The following is a 14,943-nucleotide window of genomic DNA, read 5'->3' as shown; positions in this document are numbered from 1 at the left end:
TTGGCCTGCTTTTCAGATGTATTTTTCACAAGCAGGCTGTCATTTTTTTTTATCTTGTTCTTTTATATATTTAGACCTGAACCGTGCAGTTCTTGGCTCGGCCCCTGTGGATTTGGATCAGTACCTCAGCAGCACACAGGCTGTTTCCTGGTTAAGTACGATCCACTACTGACTCACTTCCTGCTACCCTCCCATCCTGCAGCGCTGGCTCCAGGAAGGCAAACTATTCATCCCGAACCTCAAAGGTTTCCTATCACACACGCGAGCGCACATGTTCTCCTCTGCCAGTTTGGTTCTACGTGTTGTACCCGCCTGTGACCTTCAGCACAGCACAACACAATGTTATACGAGGTTATCCAATAGCTAATTAAAATGATTATTACCTTTATTTAATTAGGAAGTCTCAGACATTAAATCTCGTATGTCTTCCTTGGCCAAACGAAGTAACGTAAAACACCAAATCTACAACATCATAAATTCAACTTTAAATTCTAAGGTTTTAGAAATTGGAAAATATTAGTATTGTCTAAAGATTAGGTAGAAACAAAGTATGACATTACAAAATTATTTAACAGAAACTACAGGGCAGTGATTATCAGTTGTACACTACTTTTTGTAAGGCGTTGGACAAACATGGAGTCGGCAAATGTCTCAGCAAATTCACCCCACGGTGATGTTCAGGCCTCGGCTGGCTCATGACGACAAAATTAGAAAAAGAATGAACAAGTGGGGCTTGTTTGGACGTGTTTCCAGCTCACGTTTGCAAAGTTGTATCTGAACAAACCAAAAGACTTCAGGAGCACGGCAGACCAAAGTGGAGATGTTTGACAATGATGCACAGCATCAACTAAAGAACCCAGAACATCAGCACAAACACCTCAAGCCAACTGCCAGCACGCTGTTGGAGGGGTGATGATTTGGGCTGGTTTTGCAGCCACGAGGCTTAAGCACCTTACAGTCACCGAGTCGACAGTGAACTACTCTGTTTACCAAAGTAATCTAGAGTGAAATGTGAGGCCGTCTGGCAGGTTGGTTGCTCTGCTCTGCAGAAGGACAATGATCCCAAGTGTGTGCAGACCCCTGAGGAACAACGTTTTAGAAGTCAAGATTTTTCATTCTTGACAATAAAATATATTTCATGGTAAGACAGTTATGATTTAAACCATTGTATTGTTTTATCAGAAAATATTTTAGCATGGTTATAAATAAAAATATCATAATTTAATGTGACAAAGCGCTTTTAAAACTGTAAAGACTGCCCTGATTAGGTCACATTTATCTTTGACTTGGGTCTTTCTTAATTTGGCCTGAGGAGGCTGTGGTGCAGATGTTTATCAAAATTTGGGACATCTGCACGTGAACTGCCTTCAATAAACTTTGGTTTGTATTGTAATATCTATTCTCAACTTCTTCTCCATTATAATTTATTTATAAAACATCAAAACAGCTAAATAGGTTTACATTTTTAGTAATGACAAAACTGAAAGTAAAGTAAAGACAGTCTGGAAAACCCACTAAATTTAAAACAAACAAAAAAAAGAAATCACAAAAACATTCTTCACTCTTCAGCACAGCTGAAGTTTTCCAGATAAGATCCGTGGGATGGAATATGGTGATCCAGACTTCTGAGAACATGCAACCTCATTGCTGAAATAGGGAAATGTGGAGCGCTGTCATCTGCTTTTAGTATGATGCGTTGGGTTTTTTTGTATTGTTAAGTGGATGACCTGTACTGATAGTGGTGTTTTCCCAGAGTTCCCTCACACTCTGAGTTATGCGTTCGGCGTATCTGTTATCAGTAATCTGCTTAGCTCCCTGTTCGGGGAAACTACCTGTGGTGAGAGTATATTTAGAAGACGTGATCCTCTTAGAGGACGACTTCAGCTTGGATTTGGACTCTGATGGTCTGTGAGCCGCAGTGCTCGCAGTGCTGGTCCTGCGCCTGTGGGGGCGCAGTGTGAGAAGGGTGACGTTGGTGGCCAGGCTGAACTTTCAATCTCCATTCACAAGATCTCTTATGTCTCTCTCTTTTGTGCCCGTCTGTCTCGCTATCATGAGAGTCTCTAAAAAAATTCCCACATGCTGCACGCTGAAGAGTGGAGGACACAGATGTTAAAGGACTAAAGGGATTTATTGCACCCAGAGGACTGGGAATTACTATTAAAGAGCTTCTTTGCTTAAACAATTAACCAACTAATCCCATCATCTGCGTTAAATAAAAGTAAAGAACATATTACTGTCCTGTGGTCGTTGCCTCTCCCAGGCGCCCACGCTCTCCAGACAGGGAGTCTGTCTGTCTCTGTGAGCTGCTTGTTGGAAGCCGATTCAGATAAGAGTGTCTGTTAACGCCAGAAATACACAAATGTAAACTCCACCTCTCATTTCTCCTCTTTGTCTTATTATTATGTTGGGACAGCCAAGCTGATCATTTTAACACAACTGCCAGAAAGTCCTTCTGAACTCTGTGAAAACTGCAACTGAATCCTGCAGCAGATCCAGCTCAGAGACTTATTAGACGTTATTAGGCTTATTTTTAATCCTCGTGTTTGGCAGGAAAGTAGGAACTGTGTGCGCTGAACCGAACAGAGCAGCAAAGAAAATGCCACATACATACATAGTTCTGTTCATTACCGTTAGTAGCACACGGTAGTAGTTTTTATCCACAATACACACAAAAAAACCCTCAGATGCTGTGTTGTAACCTGATTAAAGCTTATTTTATTAAATAACAGACTCAAACTTTGACCTGATTCATAGCCGTCTAATCCTAATCCCACTGGATATTACTTTGTTGTTATGATTGTTGTGTAAACAAGCAAACAATTCAAAGACACTGGATAATCTGAGGTGTCGCATGGACCAAAACATAACGTCCCTGAGGTGTTCTATTGGATTTAGGCCAGACATTGTCGTGGACCAGGAGGAACCCTCTGCACAGCTTCTCTAGACCCTTTAACGTTTGTCACGTGTGCTCAAGGTAACCCTGCTGTCATGTGTGAAAAGCACAGTGGTGCACCTGGTAATTCTGGTATTCTGTGCCAAATGCAAGTCGGGCTCGATGGTGCTGGGCAGTGAGCACAGGGTCCACCCTCGTGAAGTACGCTTCTGATTGTTTGGTCAGAGACATTCTAAGCTGCATTTTGTAGCTCTGGCAGTGCTCATCCTGTTCCTCCTGTCACTAAGAAGCAGATACTGGTCCCGCTGACTGGTTAAGGATCTTCTACGGCTCTGCCCAGCTCTCATAGAGTAAGCACCTGTCTCCTGGAATCTCCTCCATGCTATTGAGCTTGGAGACACAGCAAGTCTTCTGGCATCGGCTTGTATTTATGTGCCATCCTGGAGGAGTTGGACTACCTGTGCATCCTCAGCAAGCATGTGCCTGTAGGGTCCAGGTATCACCTCATGCTACCAGTAGTGACCATGACCCGAGTCAAATGCAAATCAAGTAGAGTAACAGCCAGTTGGGAATGTTTCAGACTGACCATATTAGGCCTCATGTAATGCGTTTTTGGGAGAAAATGTACAGAAAATGCAGGAAATGATAAAAAGTTCAAACGTGTGGAATGTCCCTTTAATGTTATTTTTATGTGCTGAGGAAGAGGTGCGCCATCAATCTGTTTCTGCTCCTGCTGAGGCATGTTGCCAGTTTGTGACCTCTACACAAACTGGCAACATGCCTCAGCAAACTGCACCTGGTGGGATACAGCAAATTGATATCCAACTGAGTTTAACACCTCTATTTTCTGCTGATGCTTTCTGCAAACATCAGCTATTTTAAAAACATATTGTTGTTGTTTACAGTAATTAAAAGTCTGAATCCTTCTTGAGGGAATCAGACTTACAATGTATCAAATCATATGATAGATCACTTAAAGTTTGACGTATTTGATCCACCAGGAATCAGATTAACACGAGTTCTGCAACAACGTTTTTTGTTGGAGATGGTGAAGGAATCGTGACCGGTTCTCCTGCATGAGAAGAAAAGTCGAGAACAGGACGCTCCCTTCTGTGTCAGCTCCACCTGCTGTGTCAGAAGGATTTTCTTTAAAACTCGCCTGGTGCCACTTCTTGCATCTTCTGTTACTGCGCTGACTCCACCCATCTGGTGCTCCAGAAAATGTAAGCACACAGCTACACCCGATGAGTTTCATACAGCCTATCGTGACATCAGAAGACCCTAAGAACAAATGATTTCTGAGAGACTCTGACAGCTAAAAGACTTGGCAGTGTTCACTGTGGCCTTCAGCTGCAGAGTTTCCGATGAATAGATCAGCAGTGTGAGGTTGGGATGAACAAACTGACATCACTGTGCTGGTATGTATCTGTTCAACATGTGACTGGAGCCTTTGTGGAAGACACATGCTTGTGCCTGTGCACATAAGTGCCTGTGTGTGTTCCTATAGATCAGCCTCACAGCTCAGTATCTGTGTTGTATCGGCCTTCGTGTGTGTGGCTGTTTGTATTAATCATCATTTCACTTACAGTAAATACAACCCTGAGATCATTTTTTGTGACAGTGTAGCAAAGGGTGGGTTTGATATCAAACTCATCTGGATTAGATAATCCTGACCAGAATGAACCCTTAGACTCACTCTCCCTTTAGTTATCTGCAATAGGCCTTGGCTGCTGGGGGCTTCCCATGATGCACCGAGTGTTTCTTCTTCAATCTCCTATTTGTTTATACACCATGTTGTATTCGATCATTAGTTATTACTAATCTCTAAATCTCTTCCACACTGTTTGTGTTGCCCTTTTGCCCTCCCTCACCTTCGATCGTTCACTGCAGATGGCCCCGCCCCTCCCCTGGTCCTGCTGGAGGTTTCTTCCTGTTAAAAGGGAGTTTTTCCTTCCCACTGTCACAAAGTGCCTTCTCACAGGGGGTTTGTGTCAAAACTGAGCAGTTTTGGACTAATATTATAATATATGTATTTTGTATTGCTGTCCCTCGTTCTCCCTGCATATGTGTCTGTGTGGGTGTGGCCCTGGCAGGTGATTGGCCACACCTGAAGACCATGTGACACCTGCAGCTGATCAGGCCTCGTCGGAGGAGCTACTTGATAGTGTGGTGGAGCTCTCTCCGATGCTGGATCATTGCGTGGCTTCACGTTAGTCTCTCGACCAGTTCTTAGTTTGAGTCTCCTGCATTATTGCATGTCTGACAGCTGCCTCTCTCTTATGTTCCCAGGAGTAGCGAGAGACGAGAGGGCAGCGAGCATGGGGTGCTCATCACGGAGAAGCGGAGACAGGAGCACTAACACTGGGAAGAGGACACGTCACGGGAGTCGGGAGAGCACGGGATTTATTGTCATGTTTTTCCATCACTGTAAATAAACGCACTGTTTATACACAGAGCACCGCGCCTGGGTCCTCATTCCCCATATCCCCACGGTCTGCCAGCCAGACCGTGACAGTTGGTTGAATATTGGGTTTTTTAAGATTATTATTCAAAGGTTGTTACGACCCGGCTCAAAAGCCGCAACATAAAAACAGAGATGAATAACAGAGTGTGGGTGAGAAGAGGTTTCATCCTAAAATGGAAAACCAGGTTGGCTAAAATGGCTGGTGCCACCAAGGCAAGGACTAGTGCACTGCCGGGAAGCTTGCCTCAGGTATGCTTCTATCCACACCTGACTAGGTGTGGCCAATTAGCACCAGCTGAAAACACTGAGACTATTAGAAGCTGCAGAGGGACGTAACAAAGGTCTTTAACTTACAGTACAAAGAACCTTGAGTGCTGGAAATACTCACTGTATGTTCTGATTGAATTACCTTGAATGAACGCGACATGTGGACGAAAGAAACCCTGCAATTCTACATGTTTTCATGCAGAATTGTGTTACTTCTGGACCACACCGTCCATTTCAGCCAATTCCTACCAACATCAGCTGATGGCTCAGCTGATACCCTTCAACAGATCCAATTGGTAGACATACAGGTGGAGCTGTTCAAGCTGCTTTAAGCGTAATTTATGGTTCCACAAATGTGTCTGTCTGCATAAGTGTGTCTGTTTGTATAGTGAACGTGAAGCTACTTTGCAACCCACCTCCTCCCTGGATGCCATATCTGACTTGTTGCCACTGAGGCCTGCTCTGTTCGGTGCTGGGATCTTGATGCTACTTTCGGACTCACGCTTTCCACATGTGCACATGGAAAAACAGAATCATGTATATGCAGATGGAAATAACGACGTCCCTTTGACTACAGTGGTCCTGACGTTTTGGTTGCTTCTGTCTGTGAAGCCTCCACTTAGATGTTTTTAAAGACTGCTGGATTATTATGGAGACCTTTAGACCCCCCCAGAGTGTCGTGGGAACTCTGCTCCTGATGCTGTCAGCGATATCTAACTGGGACTTGGACTTTACAGGCGGATAATGTGAGATGATGAAATCAACAGCTGATTGATTTAACACATTATCTGAAAAACAAACCAACCAACAAACAAACAAACGATCAGACTTCAAGGAGAACTGAGAGCCTGAGCACATGTATGTTATGTTGTTTTGCATAAGGGTGAGAGTGTGTGTGAGATAACAGCATTTAGCCCCCACTTCATCAAACTAAGAGTCTGGGATTGTCAAGTTTGCAGTTCCCACGAGGCCTTGATGCACACACACACACACACACACACACACACACACACACACACACACACACACACACACACACACACACAGGCAGTCATACTGCATTCCCTAGGCTCTTCTAGCCTCTTATCCTAACTCTCCACAATGCATGCCTGACCCGAACCTTTACCCTAAGCCTGACCTAAAACTCTTTCTTACCTGAACCCAGGAACCAGGTCCTAACCCTCAAACAGCAGTTTGAAGGCAGAAAGTGGGAAGCCTTCCAAAGGTCTATAACTCCAAACTGGTCCCCACAAGATAAACATTTACGCCGCTTCCTGTGCCTGGTGTAAAAAAAAAAATTCCTCCCATTGCTGCTCCCATCCTGGGAAGACTCCTCCTTTCTTTTCCTTTTTAAAAATTTACTTTCCTCCCTTGTCCTTTTTATTTTCCTCATTTTCTTTCCTTTCTCTCTTTCTTTCCTTGTGCTCAGGTTACTACAGTTCATGGTTTGATGGTCACTGTCCTTGCTGCCATCAAAACAAACTCTTTTCATATCTCCTTCCGTTTTCCTCTTCATCCTCTGTACTGGTCCCATTCCTCCTCCATGATGGATCGCTTGTGCAACTAAACAATGCTGTGCTTTCCTGTCAGAGCCAAAAGGAACATCACATTCTTAGCCCGGCCAGAGTCTGAAAAAAGAAAAACGTTTTCCTCTCTACACTGATAACCATCCTGAAACTGACATTTAATGTCATTCTTCAAATGCTGTGCGGATTTTGGGAGAGAGCTCTTAGAGATATAAAATCCTGGAGTATGTTTTCAGCAAATATGTAAACATCTAAAAGTTATTAAGCCAAAACCCTGAGTGTAATCTGAGATAGTTTATTAGACTGTTTATTTAGAAAGGGACAGTCAACAGAGTCTGTGCAATGCAGCGCAGATGTCTTTAGAATCAGGGGCTGGATGTTTTCAAAATAAGATCCTGTTTTTAATGTAGACTTTTCCTCGTGAAGTTTTGTGATGTCCTAAAATTTAAGCCTGTGATACAAACTGTCTGAAAGTGTGTCACCATGCACCTCGGCTGAAACAGGAGGAAAGTTAACCGAGTATTGTCTTTCATCTGGACCTTTAAGGCTAAAGTAAATCACCCCGTCAGTACAAAAACAGAATTTTATACCTGCCGACCTGTTATCGGTGGCATTTTCATGGATTCAGCAGGAGGAAATGGAACAAATGTTTTCATGACAAAGTAACAAAGTGTCTAAAGATACAGTTTAAAATTGGTTCTTTATGTTAGGTGTCTTTTTTGATCCTTAAATGATTCATAGATCAGTGTTGAGTGGCTTAATGAGCAAAAGAAACATTCACCTGAAAATGGTCGGGTACAAGGACTACTAAACGTCACCTTTATAAACCTGTGGAAGAAAAACTGGAAAACAGGGGAAAAGAACCTTTGTTACTTCCAGTGCAGGACGTGTCACTGCCTGAAACAGTTTAAATGTGCTATTTTTCCCAGTGTCATCTTGTCTGGGTTGCTGTGGCTCAGGATGATGAATGCTTTGTCAAATCACAGGTATGATGGTTTGACCCTTGCATGGAGGTGAGGGAAGCCAAAGTATGGATGGAGCAGACTTCAGCAGGTCTAGGCTGTATATAGTTGCCGTATACGTGTGAATCACTGAAGGAGAAAAAGCTCGTAAATAAATACACCCACTTACCGACTGTATATGTAAGATGGCTATCGCCACGGTGACGTCACCATTGGTTTTAGACTCAGTGTTTGTGTTTTTGCTGCTACGGTGTTAGTTAATGGAAGTCGAAGGTGCCATTTTTGGACAAAAGGGTGGCGTGTGAAGCTAACAGGTAACGCTAGCGAACTTGATTAGCAAGCAGCCCTCCACAGATGGATGCACAGATACACACCTCTGTTAATCAGCAGAGAACTACGCCTTCTTGGATCAAAACACTTGTCACTTGACAGCCTGGATGAGTTATAAAAATATTTGCACTGCACAGTTTTTATGAAGGAAGAAACAAATTTTCCACCAGAATATAAACAAATTTATTTCAGCTGTAAAGTAGTATTTCAACATGGGCGTCATCACACGTTGGAAGTCAGCCTCAAAGAGGAAGTGCTGTTTTTGGCCCTTCCACGCTGGCCTTATTTTTCAAGCCTAGAGGTTCATTAAATCATTTTAAGACCCAAAACATAGAAATATCAATGATTCTCATCTGCTTAAGATTTATTTGTAGTAATTATTACATTAAAATCTTAAATTACATTTGTGAAAAATGTCCCATGTGTCTGACTGGAATATAAAGCGGGTAGCTGATGTTATTTTTTTTCACCCAAGTGTTCATGACTCTAGTTTGTCTGATTGCGCGATCAGGACGATACCGCCTGAGCAAAGAATGCCTCGGCGTTGTTAAAGCATGCCGCAGCATGCCGATGGAAAATACACACAGTAGCTTTGAATGACCCTAAACCATTTAACACAATCATCTTCAGCTAAGTTTTCTGGTAAGAGCAGGAAAACGAACCAATTAAAATATTTTTTAAATGAAGATGACAGCACGACCTGCCATTCAGAAAGCTGCCAAAGCTACGTGAACACATTTCAGAGGCTTGAACACACATTCCTCAAACGGAGCTGCAGCTCACCGACTTTTATTAAACTCCGGGGAATCGTTTCAGATGACGTCGGCACAGCTTGTAGTGTTGCACGAGGCCTCCGTTCCCAGAGACTCCCAACATCAACATCTCAACTTCCTGTTGTGGAGCAAACTGAACCAGTCCACAGGCCAAATTTAAAAGTAGCTATCCACAGCTGGCGTGTTCCCAGAACCGCGCTCACGCACGCAGAAATACACACATACAAACACACACTTAAACAGACAGTGCAGTAAACATTGGCACCGGACTTTGGACTTGCCTCTGTTGGATGTTTCTTAAGAATGGAGATACACACTTCTTAATCCAAATGACACAAACACACACAGACATGCACAAACATACGCTGGATTTAGCACATGCACATAAGCACCGGTTGCTTCTCAGGCCTGATGTTTTACAAGATAAACATTGGTGACTGTTTTAAAGCTTCCTCTGCTTTTCCTACGCTTCACACACAAACACACACCTTAGCTGCCCTGGAAACGTTCCAGGACCAACAAAGCATGCTGGATGTTTGTTTGTCTTGTATTTCAACTATTGAGGTTCCCAGGTTTATGCTGTCTGTCAATCACTCGCATATAAACACACGTGTTTGGACTGTAAACTCGACTACTCTTCATATAGCCCCTGAACCTGCCGCTAACATGAAACTAATTGACCTTAACCCTTGAACTGAACCTCAAAGGAAATGTTTGATATTTTGGGAAATCCACCTATTTATTTTTCAGCCGAATGTTAGATGAGAAAAAATGGAAACTGGAAAGCTGGAAAGTTTTTTTGCATCGATAGATTGAAAATCTGTAAGTTCTGTAAAAAATGAGGCTACTTCAGAATTCCAGTTCCTCTAATGGCCACATAAGGCTGACTCCAAAACTCCGTAATGGTAAAAATCCCAGAAATAAACAACTGCAGTTGGTGGTCTCTAGTGAATGGGAGATTTTTTTAACTATATAACTCACTTATTTAATTTACATTAAGGCTTGAACCCATGCATTAGTCTGCTTTGATGAGTGCTTCAGGTGTAGTGATTAGTAAAGAGTGCCTACAGGAGAGCGCCATCTAGGCCGCAAGGCAAACAGCGAATATGGCTGATACTGGTGAACGCTCACATAAACTGTGATGTCACCGCAGCCCCATAAACGATTTTAATGGCACCTCAGAACCAGACTTACTGCAGCATACGCCTCATGATTGCAACTCAGAAAAAACAGCATCAGTGCTGGTTTAGGAAAAACAGCAACAACTGTCTTGATGATCGAGGTGCATGAGGCAAAACGGCCGCACGTGTCAGCTGTGATGTCACTTTTAACCCCTGAGTGCCAGTGTGATAAGCTCAAGCATAAACTCATTTTAAAATCTGAACTGTGTCTATCAGCCGTCTTTGTGGTGTTTGTTCCTTTAATGTAATTAAACGCATGCCTCCCTGAGCCTGGTTCTGCTGGAGGTTTCCTTCCTGTTAAAAGAGTTTTTCCTTCCCACTGTCACCAAATGCTTGGTTATCAGTGGTTGTTGGGGGTTTCTCTCTACTAGGTTCTTTATCTTACCTTTTTTTTTTTTGGCCTTTTACAACTTTATTTGACAGATACAGTGGAGAAAGGACAGGAAAGCGAGGGCAGAGAGAGAGGGGAAGACATGCAGCAAGGGGCCGCAGGTCAGACTCGAACCCTCTTATCTTATCTTATCTTATCTTACCATAAAGCATCTCGAGGTGACTGTTGTTGTGATTTGGCGATATATATGAATAAAAATGAAATAATAGGACTTTTGTGTGTTTAATTGTACCAACACACCTCCAGTTTTGTTGAGTGCACTTCCAGTATTTTAAAAGTGTGTTGACACTAGCGGGCAAACTTTCTTCTGCCAGCTCATCTGAATTGCACTTCGACCCTGAAACACCCCTGTGAGGAAGTGAGCACCATGCTACACGTCCTCACCTTCGAGATTTCAAAATGAATTTCTGGACGCATACGTACAGCCTGTTTCCCTGCTTCATTCAGGCACAGCGATAAGTAGAAAAGCAATCATCCGGCCGCTTCCCTTCCTCTCTTTCTCTGCTGCTATTTATTTCGGTGTGTTTGTTCCAGGAGGGCGGGGGCTCTGACCCTCCACATGACCTCTGAGCCTTGACAGAGAAGAGGAGGGGGAAAAGAGGAAGGAGTGCAGGGAGAGAGGGAGGAACGCAGGGAGACCAAAGAAGAGGAGAGCATTGTGGGAAAGGAAGGAGGCTGAAGAGGCTGGAGGAGCAAGGTTTATGTCTAATGCAACGACACACTGCAGTTGTCGAGGTGAACGTATGTATTTGTGTAAGCGTGCATGTCTCTGTCAAGCATTTATGTTAACAGCTGAATATTTTAAGGCCACAGTGACACATTTACGGTGTCCTGTGTTTTCATGCCCTCAGTCCTCTTACATCATTCATTGTTTTGGTTTCCACCGCCGGGCGACTCTCTGGGAAACCCAGCTGGAAAAATGGCGTGACATTTACAGTGTCAATCTGCAGGGAAGCCCAGTGGCACATGAAGCACTTTAACTTAACTCCCCACAGTTCAAAGCCACGCCAGCTGATTTTATCTGGCTAATTTGATCCATGTGGTTATTTTTAAAGGAGCGGTGCACTGTTCACTGCTGAATTTACTTGTTCTCTGATATTTTATGTCTTCAGTCTGAGGATGTTCAAGATAATTTATCAAAGGGGCTGCCTGTGTTGCAACAACAGATAGATTAGGTTGATTTAAATATTTATAGTAGTTTATCCACAGGCTTATTTTATACTCTAAGTGGATACAAGTCACTACATGATGAGCAGGCAGTGACCTCACATCCAGCCCTCGTGTCAGCATTTGGTTGAACTAAACACATTTTAAAGCATCCAGTTTTTCCAGTATTGTTTTATTTTACACGCGATGACCGATTCGCTGCAAAAACCAGACTTACATTTACTGTGATATGATGGTTCGTAACAGATGCTGGATAAATATGGCAATGACCAAAATCCCAAACTAAAGGCTCTCAAACTGTCTACAACACAGCCGGTGACGTCACAGCGGCTGAGTCAGCCTTTTTTTCATGCAATCTACATGTTATCAGTTTCACAAAGCTCCCTCCAATAGCACATGAGAGACTACTTTAATTATCAGGGCAGTTATTTTGGAGCTGAAAATAATCTTCAACAATCACTGGTACATAAAAACCCGCATCTATAAGCTCAGCTGACACATTTCATTTTAAATAAATGAATAAAGCTTGAAAACTTTCTTAGCTTTGCCCAAAAAAAAAAGTTTGAAAAAGCTTTTATCCCCTCGAAGTTAAATTTTGACCAACATTCTACCGTTGGAGCGTCCGCCTATAGATTCAGTCCATCCACCCGTGACGCTGGGTGTAAACTAGCGTGTATTGATTTTTAAAATCAAGTTTAACTGTGAACCTTCAGACAAATTAAAAGTAAAAAAGAAACAAAATATCAATTTGCAGATATCAGTTTTAATTTGTATCATTTTTGTTACATCCAGTATTTTATGCATGAATGATGTAGAGGTCTCAAAAGCTTGTGTATCAAAGATGATAGACTTGGTGATACAGGGTTAATAACCACAGGCATTGTTGTTGTTGCCAGGAAGAATATAAGAAAGAACTGAATTGTAATAAAGAGAAACCAGCATCATTAAATGCTTCGAGTGTTATAGATGTTACCCAGGTGGCTGTAAAGTGGTTTTTGACCTAATAAATGCAACATAAATGCAAATTCTGTCCTGCGTTTGGAGCTAGAGGAACAAAATATTTCATAGGATTAATCAGGAACATGACTGTTTATATTAAATCTCAAACCCTGTAGTTTCTGAGATATTTTCTCTCACCTTACCCAGAGACACAGGACCACAAAGGCAGTGAAAATCCACAAAACAATCAGAAACACGTGCAAAGAGACGTGAAATGGCCAGTCTGCAGGTCCTCACAGTGGATGTATCTTTGTCAAGGGCCGAAACTCACTGCTGAAACTCAGAGGGCTTGTTTATGTCTCTCGTGTTTGTGTTTATGAATGTGTACTTGTGTTTTTCTTTTAAAAATTCCAGTTTGATCTTTTAGATTACCGTTAAATTATTAAGGCTTGATAAAATTTCCAAAGAAATTTGTAAATATAATCTGAAATTGACTCCTCTAACTTCCAACCAAGTCAGTATTACTAACTTCCTTTACCTCATTTCAAAGCTGGTGTCTTTCTTCCTCTTCTCTTTGCCTTTCCTCGTCTGTTTTCCAGGATTCATTTTCCTCTTTTTCTCCCTCTTCCTTCGGCCAATCACCCCTGAGGAGCAGCAGTTTGCTTCAATCACTGCAAACTAAATGGAAACACATGGAGGCTCATTTACTCACAGATTCCCAGAATTCCTGCCTATGAGGTCACTTTGTGTCTCCGTTGTATGTTGTTCGTGACTCTCGCTGCTCGGAAATGGAAGTACACGCCTACGCTCACCAAGAGCCACTGCAGGGCTGCATGCTGGACTGTGTGGGTTAAGACCAGTGAGGCTACAGCATTTTTGAGATTTATGGCTTTCTGGGTTTATCTGAAGTACTTCAGGAAGCTAATACAGATAAAAAAGACACACTGACTCAAGCGCTAATAGGACAAGAATAAATGAGCAGATGTTAAGTAGCACTGTTCATTTCACATCAATACAAATCTTAAATAATGAACTTGAAACTAACCATGGGAGCTAAATTTTATACTGTAGACTAAAAATATTGTGTAACTTCAGCAGATATGTATTATTTATACTAAATGATCAGAATCTACATTTAAATGAGTTTTATGGAGATTTAATTGTGTGTAACAGAAAGTAATCTTCCTGGGAAGTGAGTCTTGAGATGACTCAACACTGGAACTTAATCTCAGGTCTTTTATTGTGAAATCTGTGTCTCGTGGGGACAGATTAATTCCACCTGGCTGAGTTAGCCTCTTGCATAATAACCAACAATAAGAGAGGACAGGCTGGCCCTGACTGTGCTCCTGCCTGCCAGCATCGCCTTCCAGGACCAACGTGGTGCCATGTTCCAGAGCGTGAGGAAATGCAACCTTTTTCCTTCTTCCTGCAATTCTGCTTCTTGTTTCTCTTCCCTCTCTTAACGAACTGCAGGCAAAAAACAAAGCAGAACGCTTCATATGAAAGCAATTCATAGTTTTAGATTTAATTTAATAGCCTTCTTGTTTTTGTTCTCACATGAATAACTTAAACAGACCTCACACTCGTCCTTGCTTTGGGGTTAAGCTCTGTTATTGAATACAAACACAAACCTCCACCCCCGACTTTGTGTTTAAGAAGTGGAGAAACACCAACCTCTCAGGGGGTCTCTGCATGGGGCAGCACCTGGGGGGCCTGGCGGCCTGTGCATTTGTATGTGTGTGTGTGTCAGGGAGAGACAAATGATAGTGGTCTCATGGATCTGCAGATGGACCCACCCCATACTGCCCTGATTACATCTTGAATTACTTAGGTGATGTCATAAATCTGTGTGTGTTTGCGATTCAGTGATCTAACCACATCTTGTGTAATTCTTTGCTTATCTAGTTTACACATTCCACACGCCTTCAAACACTTGCAGATAGCGAGTGAGAGTAATACAGTGGGCAAGCGAGATAAAGCTAGAGTCGTTTTGGTCTCGCTTTGAGGAATTCCACCGAAAACTTTGAGATTTAACCGCTGCTGAACT

At 42.5% G+C, this 14,943-nt stretch overlaps 2 long non-coding RNA genes across 2 annotated transcripts; one reads left to right on the top strand and one right to left on the bottom strand.

The window, feature by feature from the left end:
* Nucleotides 1–4,804: 4,804 nt before the first annotated feature.
* LOC146654612 (uncharacterized) lies at nt 4,805–5,351 on the top strand. The gene is made up of 2 exons (XR_014907353.1): nt 4,805–5,105; nt 5,186–5,351. It is a non-coding gene; the product is annotated as an uncharacterized LOC146654612 (long non-coding RNA).
* Nucleotides 5,352–5,354: 3 nt separating this feature from the next.
* LOC146654611 (uncharacterized) lies at nt 5,355–13,731 on the bottom strand. The gene is made up of 3 exons (XR_014907176.1): nt 13,609–13,731; nt 13,435–13,540; nt 5,355–8,244 (listed from the first exon to the last, which is right to left on the bottom strand). It is a non-coding gene; the product is annotated as an uncharacterized LOC146654611 (long non-coding RNA).
* Between the last annotated feature and the right edge of the window lie 1,212 nt (nt 13,732–14,943).

Source organism: Rhamphochromis longiceps, linkage group LG14 (assembly GCF_057381845.1).
Source record: "Rhamphochromis longiceps isolate RC_006_pf linkage group LG14, R_longiceps_female_GT1.1, whole genome shotgun sequence".
Taxonomy (NCBI): domain Eukaryota; kingdom Metazoa; phylum Chordata; class Actinopteri; order Cichliformes; family Cichlidae; genus Rhamphochromis; species Rhamphochromis longiceps.
The sequence above is the reverse complement of the archived record's forward strand: the minus strand, read 5'-3'. Positions and strand labels throughout refer to the sequence as shown.